At 41.9% G+C, this 9,073-nt stretch overlaps 1 long non-coding RNA gene across 1 annotated transcript; it reads right to left on the bottom strand.

Annotated features, from left to right (window-relative positions):
* Positions 1-537: 537 nt before the first annotated feature.
* On the bottom strand, positions 538-3,599 carry LOC115112999 (uncharacterized). The gene is made up of 5 exons (XR_010465419.1): positions 3,468-3,599; positions 2,190-2,297; positions 1,839-2,089; positions 1,633-1,734; positions 538-1,508 (listed from the first exon to the last, which is right to left on the bottom strand). It is a non-coding gene; the product is annotated as an uncharacterized LOC115112999 (long non-coding RNA).
* Between the last annotated feature and the right edge of the window lie 5,474 nt (positions 3,600-9,073).

Raw genomic sequence — 9,073 nt, 5'->3', positions numbered from 1 at the left:
AAGTACAGAATCTGGGGGTGCAGTTGGGGGGTGTTTTGGAACTTCAAGAGAGCTGCATTAGCTCTACTGTGGTACAAAACCACAATCTTGATAGGTTTTCAAATTTGACAATGTCTGAGAATGCCACGCCTTCATGGATCCCGAGACCCACCGCCGTTTGGATCTCTCTAGCCTTTTGCAATGCCGTCAGATCAGTACATCCGGGGTTAAGTAAATGCGCTAGGCCTATTGCAAAACATAGCTTATTATCGGGATTGTGAACGTTTATGAGGTAGGCCCTTTTATTGCTTATGATTTCTGACTGCATTAGGCTATCAAGCTTCCTTCTCTGCCCACCGCCCCCCTGTGGTTGACGTATTATTTGCACTACAAGCTCTAGGGTTCGATCGGCTATGATGGCTAAATTTGACTGAACAAGGTGTTCTACCAGCGCTGTAAATTGTTCAAGATCTGCTTCGCCATTGGGTAAAATAAGAGATACTGAATTATGCAGGCTATCTCCACATATTTCCAACTGTAAGACACCACGAGGTTCGCCATAATCTCTTGCTGTTTCTAACAGGTCATTCAGAGTGTCCATTATCATCATGTAAAATACAGCATAGTCAAGATTCTGATTCACACATAGGAAATTGAAAAACTGTCGAATCTCTTTATTGTTGAATTTATTCCTGTACACAACCCTGACACGTCTATCATGAACATCTGCAGCCAGATTTATTAGATAATTGTCCAATTCCCCAAAAACATCTTGTGGCGTTTCAGACTCTACGGACCTAGGCGTTACGGGTTGTTCTATCGCTGTCGGGGCCGAAATTGTCTGACTCGCGTTCATACGATTAATTAAGGTTATGAGGGCTTCGGGAATCTGGGATAACATGTTTTCCTCAACCCCCCCCCTGACTGGTTCATACGATTAATCATTTCTAAGAGTTCGGCTGGAATCTGTGTTAATATGCTTTCATCTAACGTTCCTGAATCGTTCATACGTCTTATAACTTCTAGGAGTTCGTCTGGAATCTGGGATAAGAGGCTTTCAACTGTCTCCCCGTGTTGCGTTAGTTCTGCCATTTTTGGATAATTAAGAGTGTTCGTTTTTTTCTTTCTGTAATGGTTGGTGTTACATGTATGATTTTAGCGTCTGTATTTGCGTTTTTTAATGGGGTTGCTGTTTAACATGCGTGGAATTGTTCTATGCCAGAATAACATATCGTCTCTGTACTGTCTCTCAATTAAATCCCCCAGTCGTTTGTATAGCAAAACATTCCTCGATTTCAAAGCCCTGGAAAATAATGTGAAAAACCTTTCTTGTTCGGCTGCAGGTATTGAGGCCGTAGAATTGACTGGGTCTATAAGGTTGGCCGCATCACAGAATAGCTGGTCATCAACATCTGACATGTCATTAAAAACAGGTCTCTTGGGTGTTTCATTCGGAATGCTCGGGGCGCCGGAATCCCCCAGCTCTAGATTTATGTGGTCGTCTGTGCCGTTTTTTGCCGGTGCGGAGTCTGAATGAAAATAATACATATATATTTTTATATCTAATAACGTAATTATGTATGTTAGCTACATACAAATGTCAAATACCTTTCCGTTATAATAATATATATTAACAGTACATAGTTAAAATACCTCGGCTTTTTTGGCGCTTGTTGTGACGAATCGCCGAAACCGGGGGTGTGTGACTTTTTCCCTCTAGCGTTCCAGATTCTGCTGGGTCTGTCTCCGGGCAGTCTGAAAAAACATTATTTGTCCTTGTTTTAACATAGGCTATCAACAGATCTATAACTAATAAAAAGGCTGATAACTAATAACAAAACTGTATAATGGTCCCATACCTTGTCCCTGGAGCGCCGGCTCGTGAAGCAGCAAGTTCCCGGCCCAACGGGTGGGCTTGATTCTGAGCAGTGTACTTGGGCCACAGTTGATCGTTGCCTGTTGGGGTCTGGAATATGTCGGGAGGGGGTCGATGTTCCCTGGATTCGCGGTGAGTTTGAAAAAGCGCTCGTACAGAACGGTAGAATTGCATCAAAGTCCTGCGTGTCAGATGTCCATAACGCATCCTTTATCATAAAGGGCTGTATGTCGGCTGTAAATACATAAAATAGTTTAAAAAAATAGTACAACCTATTTTTAAAATGTTTATATATAAATATTTCTTGGGTATGTGTTTAATTATAAGGACTTACAACGAAAAAAGGCCGTTGGTGATTGTCTGCCAGACTTTTGCTCCTGCGAACCCCCATCATGTTCCAGATCAGGTAAATCGCGTAAAAGCTGCGTAAATGTCGGGGATCCTAGATTCCATTAGACAATGTTAACAGTTATACGCTATATCTACACTTTATTTTTTTATTTTTTTACCTATATTGGGCTTTTGGCCTGAAATACCCAAATAACTAGGGTTTAATATTCCAATAATATTCCAACAAATCTTAAAATATGTTTTTTTCATTTACTCACCTCCAGAAATATCCATTATGCGAGATTCCCTTATTCCGAATATTATTATTATTATTTTAATCTGTCCGTGCAGCTCAATATTCGGGCCTTTATGTTTGCGCTAAAGCAATGCTGACAACGTTAAAAAATAGTTCTGTCCCTAACTATCTAAAAGTTCGGAATGAGTTTTTTTGAGAGATGTATGCTACACCCCAACCCATGTATGTCTGGTTTAGAGAACACAGGCTGTGAATTCAAACAACAGGAGGGGATGTCGTGACATTCTGTCTGCAAACGGGGTGTGTGGGGGCCGCAGATTAGAGATATCTATGTTTAACCCCCGCTGTTCGGCTGATATCTCGACATGCCTTATGCATGATAGTGCACACCTTGGTTTCAAACGGTTCTCTACAGATAAGAGTTCTGGGACCCCCCAACCTTAGGATTTATGTTACACACACACCCAACCACACACACACACACACACACACACACACACACACACACACACACACACACACGCCTGTTGCTCCGCCTCAAGACCCCTCCCCACACACACACAAACACTCTGATTCTATTTTACTTGCGACAGAGCTGGAAGACGTTGTTAAATAGGTTTTCCCATAGTTAAAGGGTGAGATACCGTTTTAAACATTCCTTTTATTGAATTCCAAAATATTTCGTACAACCTTTAAGACATGTTTGAATTAAGTAACCCATTTGAATAATATTTAAACATGCAGCACACGTGTTTTATGTAAAAATAAAAAAAAAACCTTGGATGCAGGTCTTTGTACATTATTACAAACTTTAATAAAACGTAATGTTCATAACATACCCATGTAGGAATAGACTATAAAATAATACATGTTTTTTTTCAGATCTTACAGTTGTCTGTGCCAGACCCTAGCTTGAGAGAAAAGAGCGCTACCCCTTAGTTAAATGGGGGGGTATACATTTTCAAAAATTAACACCTACATTTTAACACACGTTATAATTCAACATTTATTTTAACTATTTCTTACAGATATATGGGGTCCTGTTAGCCCTGAACATTATCCGTTTCCAATTCCCCATCACAAAGTCTTTTCCGCGCTCCGTCGAAGCTCTGTCCACTTTCCTGCCAGGGAAAGATCCGCCTTCGAACTTGTTGTTGTTCCGGGTATGTCTCAACGATAACCTAGGCCATCGCCGTAATTGTTCACGATTTTCGAAAAGACTGTCCAGCTTATTCATCAGGGTTCGGAAAATGTGGTAATCGCGCCATTTAAAACTGAACATTATTTGAAAAATTTTACATCCTTGCATGCTTTGGAGGATACATATGGACTGACCGTTTTCGTAGCATTTGACCTGTCAAATTGTTCACATGCTAAAATTGTCACTCTGGAGTCCGGGGTATACCCCATGGATGTGACTCTCAGAGCCATTAGATCCTGACGTCCACAGACTTGTTCTTCCAACGCATATCCTGGCAGCCTTGAAGCACTCAGGGCACGTTCCATTTGACACAAAGCTAGCCTTATTTTAAGCCATTCTCGCATCCTTAGCGCTAGAGAAAAAGGCTCGGGTTCTGCACGATAAAAGGGTTGGGACACGCTGTCTGTGAATATCTTAACCGTAGTATGTACGAAATATGGCCCTCGCTTGTACACAGAAATCCGTTAAAACATTCGGGAGCCTCTACCAAAATATCCTCCAAGCTTTTGGCGTTGGGTTCGTGACATGAGCTACAGAGCACTCCGAGAATTCCCCTTGTAGACATATTTTTAGATGCTTAATATTCAGGTCTTAAAAAATGGCTTGTTCTGGACATTTATAATGCTGAGGCCCCAGCGCTATCTATAGCCCCAGACATTCCTGCTTCATAGATAACAACCATAAGGGAGATAAAACTGGGGGGTGGAGGGGGGCATGGGTCCCAAAAGTTCAAACACCCTCTAACACATGACCACACGAACAGGGGGGGCGGGGCGGGGGCACATATTCAGTACATGTCATCAGGTCATAAGGTCAGCAATCAATCAATTTTGACACATGCCGTATCCTATTACTCTCTGACCTTTGCAAATAGTAGTTGAGTAATCCTGGGCTAGATATTGTTCTAAATGTAATATCTGTGCCTTTACACATGTGTGCATGCTCAACTATTCTACCCTAATGTTGATGTTACAATAGTACAGTTCAACTATAGTTCAAACTGTACAATAGAGTATAATTTATTATTTTGTCTTATAGACAATACTGTGTGATGCCTGGGCTTCTTTCTGAAGTGGATTCTATGCTGAACAAAAATATAAACGCAACATGCAACAATTTGAATGGTTTTACGGAGTTACAGTTCATAAAATCAGTTCAAGTAAATCAGTCAATTTAAATAAACTCATTAGGCCCTAATCTAGGGGTGTCACACGACTGGGCAGGGGCACAGCCACTTGGGCGCCAGGCCCAGCCAATCAGAATTTGTTTTACCCCACAAAATAGCTTTATTACAGACAGAAATACTCATCAGTTTCATCAGCTGTCCAGGTCTCAGACGATCCCGCAGGTAAAGAAGCCAGATGTGGAGGTCCTGCGATGACGTAGTTACGTGTGGTTTGTGGTTGTGAGGCCAGTTGGACATACTGCCAAAGTCTCTAAAATGACCTAGGAAGCGACGTATGGTAGAGAAATGAACATTCAATTCTCTGGCAACAGCTCTGGTGGACATTCCTGCAGTCAGCATGCCAATTGCACGCACCCTCAAAACTTGAGACATCTGTGGCATTGTGTTGTGTGACAAAACTCCACATTTTAGAGTGCACCTGTGTAATGATCATACTGTTTAATCAGCTTCTTGATATGCCATACTTGTCAGGTGGATGGATTATCTTGGCAAATGAGAAATGCTCATTAACAGGGATGTTAACAAATTTGTGCACAAAATTGGAGATAAATAAGCTTTTTGTGTGTATGGAAAATTCACAAGTTTTTTCATTTCAGTTCATGAAACATGGGACCAATACTTTACATGTTGCGTTTTATATTTTTGTTCAGTATAGATTGAGGGAAACAGAATTCCTTTGCCTGTGTGTTATTATAGCTCAGCCACAAAGTTGTAGACCACACAAGCTCACATAACAGAACCACTGTCTGTCCTCGATTGCAACACTCATTGCCGAGGTCCAAACTGCCTCTTGAAGCAATGTCAGCACAAGAACCGTTCATCTGGAGCTTGATGAAATGGGTTTCCATGGCTGAGCAGCTGCGCACAATCCTAAGATCACCATGCGCAATACCAAGCGTCGGCTCACCGCCATTGGACTCTGGAGCAGTGGAAACGAGTTCCCTAGAGTGATGAATCATGCTTCATCATCTGGCATTCCGACGGACAAATCTGGGTTTGGCGGATGCCAGGAGAACGCTACTTGCCCCAATCATAGTGCCAACTGTAAAGTTTGGTGGAGGAGGAACAATGGTCTGGAGCTGCTTTTCATAGTTTGGGCTAGGCCCCATAGTTCCAGTAAAGCAGAATCTTAACACTACAGCATACATTCTAAACGATTCTGTGCTTCCAACTTTATGGCAACAGTTTGGGGAAGGCCCTTTCCTGTTTAAGCATGCACAAAGCAAGGTATATACAGAAATGGTTTGTCAAGATCAGTGTGAAAGAACTTGAATTGCCTGCACAGAGCCCTGACCTCAACCCCATCGAACACCTTTAGGATGAATTGGAACACTGACTGCAAGCCAGGCCTAATCTCCCAACATCAGTTCCCGACCTCACTAATGCTCTTGTGGCTGAATGGAAGCAAGTCCTCTCAGCAATGTTCCAACATCTAGTAGAAAGCCTTCCCAGAAGAGTGGAGGCTGTTATAGCAGCAAAGGGGGGGACCAACTCCATATTAATGCCCATGATTTTGGAATGAAAAGTATGTGGAAACATATGACATTTGGTCATATGTTTGATGCTACGAAGCCCTGTACAGCTTATATTTAATATATTCTGTGAATTCATTGTCTTGTTTTGCACGCTTTGTACAAAATAGTCAAATGCAGTACTACAGGATATTTCTTAACGTAGCTCTTTATTACGTAGCTACAACTTGCAAGTTCACGTATCTCCAACCATGATCAACTGACCATGACCTAACCATCTGGGTGGTTGTTGAATTTATTATGGATTTATTATGGATAAATGAATAAACAATATCCCCATTTTAAATAGAATTGTATCTAGGTAAACTTATACTCTGTATGTTTAATAGACAATATGAGTTCATAAGAAGAAATTGTGTGACAGGACAAAGAGTAATAAAATGTTAATGAACACCATTCCAACTGGGCAGGAACAAATGAGTTGTGGACTGTGTAAACACATAAGGTCGTTAGCCTATGGTTGACCCAACCTGAAACTTAGCTCTGGGGTTTTTAGATAAGGCAGTGAGTGCATTCCTAGGGTTTCTGTTAATTAAAACTGTCAGTTCAGTGGTGATCGATAATGTTGAGGGGTCAAAAGTTATCTGGGAGTGTGTTAGTAAGTTAGAATGAACTTTTCACCTTACTTTGTCCTGTCGAGAGGAGGGGGTTCGGTTAACGCAGTGAAATGACGTCATGATCTGTATTTAAACTGATGCATGTGTTTGAGTGGTAGCGCGCTCCGAGAATAAATTCTATTACCTATTATTTAAAGACTGGTCTGTGACTATTTTATGCAAACAAGAAATCTTACAAATTCTCATAAAATAGATGAAGGGCTTTCAATTGATGAAAGCACATCGGCATAATTAAATTACTAACAGTGGTGTTAACCAATCATAGCACAGTATGATACGGCGGTAAAATGCATCCAATTATAATTCAGTATGTTTACACGTATGCATATTACATCCCCCTTCTTTTAAAACAAAAAAAATGTTTACATATTCCAAGCGTTTCTTTTGAAAACATGCTCTGCAGTTTGAACTCAAGGTAAGTAACCATTTATATTGCTACACCAACTGAATCAACATAGACTCTGAACAATGATCCAACATACTGTTACTTTTCGAACAAGAGATTCTCAGCAACTCAGCTTTCACCGTAGAAATTACATCTTAACATTTCAAACAAATACAATACCAAAGCATTTCAAGTGAACTTTCAATAACAAGTTTACAGTCTGCAACTCTTTTAGGGCAGCGATCCGCCTACACCCTTTGGCATTTCACAAGTCTAGGACAGCTCTGGGCTTGACCTCTCTTCCTGACCTTGTGCGATATGATGCTGAGCATGCTTCTGTGTCAGTCAACAGCTGTTGTGGTGTTGCAGGTAAGTATGTTGTATGTTGTGCTGTGTGTGTGTTTAGTCCACGTTCTCTTTCAGGGGAACAGTTCATCTCATCAGTGTGGTGTTCTTTTGTGTTCAGTAGGTGATGACGATTGCGGCGGTACACCGCTCCTTCTGCGGTGCGGACGTGATATGAATGTTCAGTGTCAGCTGGCTGGATGACGACTGCTGGCTTTCAGAGGCCATGCTCCTGGATTCTAACTGACTCTCCGTCAATCAGTGGTGGCAGCTGACCTGTCATAGTATCGCTTTTGTTGTTGTTGTCTCTGTGCACGTTTTTCATGCATTTCATGCATTTCCTGACGACCTCAGGTTGCAGCTGCTGGTTGGTTCTGGGAAGGTTTGAGCGAAGTCTATGGCTCATCAACAGCTGGGCTGGTGATTTGAAGTTGTCAACTGAAGTTGTACGGTATTCAAGCAGACTGAGGTAGGGGTCTCTCTTTTCTGCTTTTGCTTTGTCCATGAGTAATTTAACAATCTGCACAGATTTTTCAGCAAGGCCATTACTTTGAGGGTAATGTGGGCTTGTGGTGACATGTGTAAACTCCCATGCTTTTGTGAAGGATTCAAACTCATTTGATTTGTAACAGGGCCCATTGTCAGATATTCAAGTCTATACAATGCCATGCCTGGCAAAGGCTGCTTTCAGCTTGTGTATCACAGCTACAGATGTGGTGCTGTGAAGCTTGTCGAGTTCGAAGTATCTGCTGTAGTAGTCCACTGTTACGATGTAGTCCTCGTTGTGCCAGGTGAACAAATCGGTTGGAACGACCGGCCAGGGTCCGTCTAGGATACAGTGAGGTAACATTGGCTCTTTGGTGTTTGAGGGGCGCCGTTCAAGACAGATTGCGCATTTACCAACAATGTCCTCTATTTGTTTGCACATTCCGGGCCAAAACAAAATGTCCCTGTTTGCACTTTTCCATGCCCATGTGTCCAGCATGGATCTTTGTCAAAATCTCTTCTCTGAGACTGGTAGGAATAATGATTTTCTCTCCTTTGAAAATTATTCCGTTGATCTGTGATAGTTCATCACGATGGTTCCAGAATTCTGAGACGCTCTGAGGGCATTTTCTCCTCTGCTGAGGCCATCCATCCTGTAGGACTTTCCTCAGCTGTGCGAGTTGTGAGTATTTTTCTGTTTCTGCTTGGATCTCCTTCAGTTTTGTGTCACTAACTGGTAAATTGCTGTACACAGTGTGCACTTGCATGTCCATGCCTTCACTGAGGCTGCTGTCCTTATAGGTAAGAGACTTCCTGGAGAGTGTGTCTGCGACAGGGAAGTCTTTGCCTGGACGGTGAGTGAATGTGAAGTCGTATTTTT

The sequence above is a fragment of the Oncorhynchus nerka genome, linkage group LG1 (assembly GCF_034236695.1).
Source record: "Oncorhynchus nerka isolate Pitt River linkage group LG1, Oner_Uvic_2.0, whole genome shotgun sequence".
NCBI lineage: Eukaryota > Metazoa > Chordata > Actinopteri > Salmoniformes > Salmonidae > Oncorhynchus > Oncorhynchus nerka.
The sequence above is the reverse complement of the archived record's forward strand: the minus strand, read 5'-3'. Positions and strand labels throughout refer to the sequence as shown.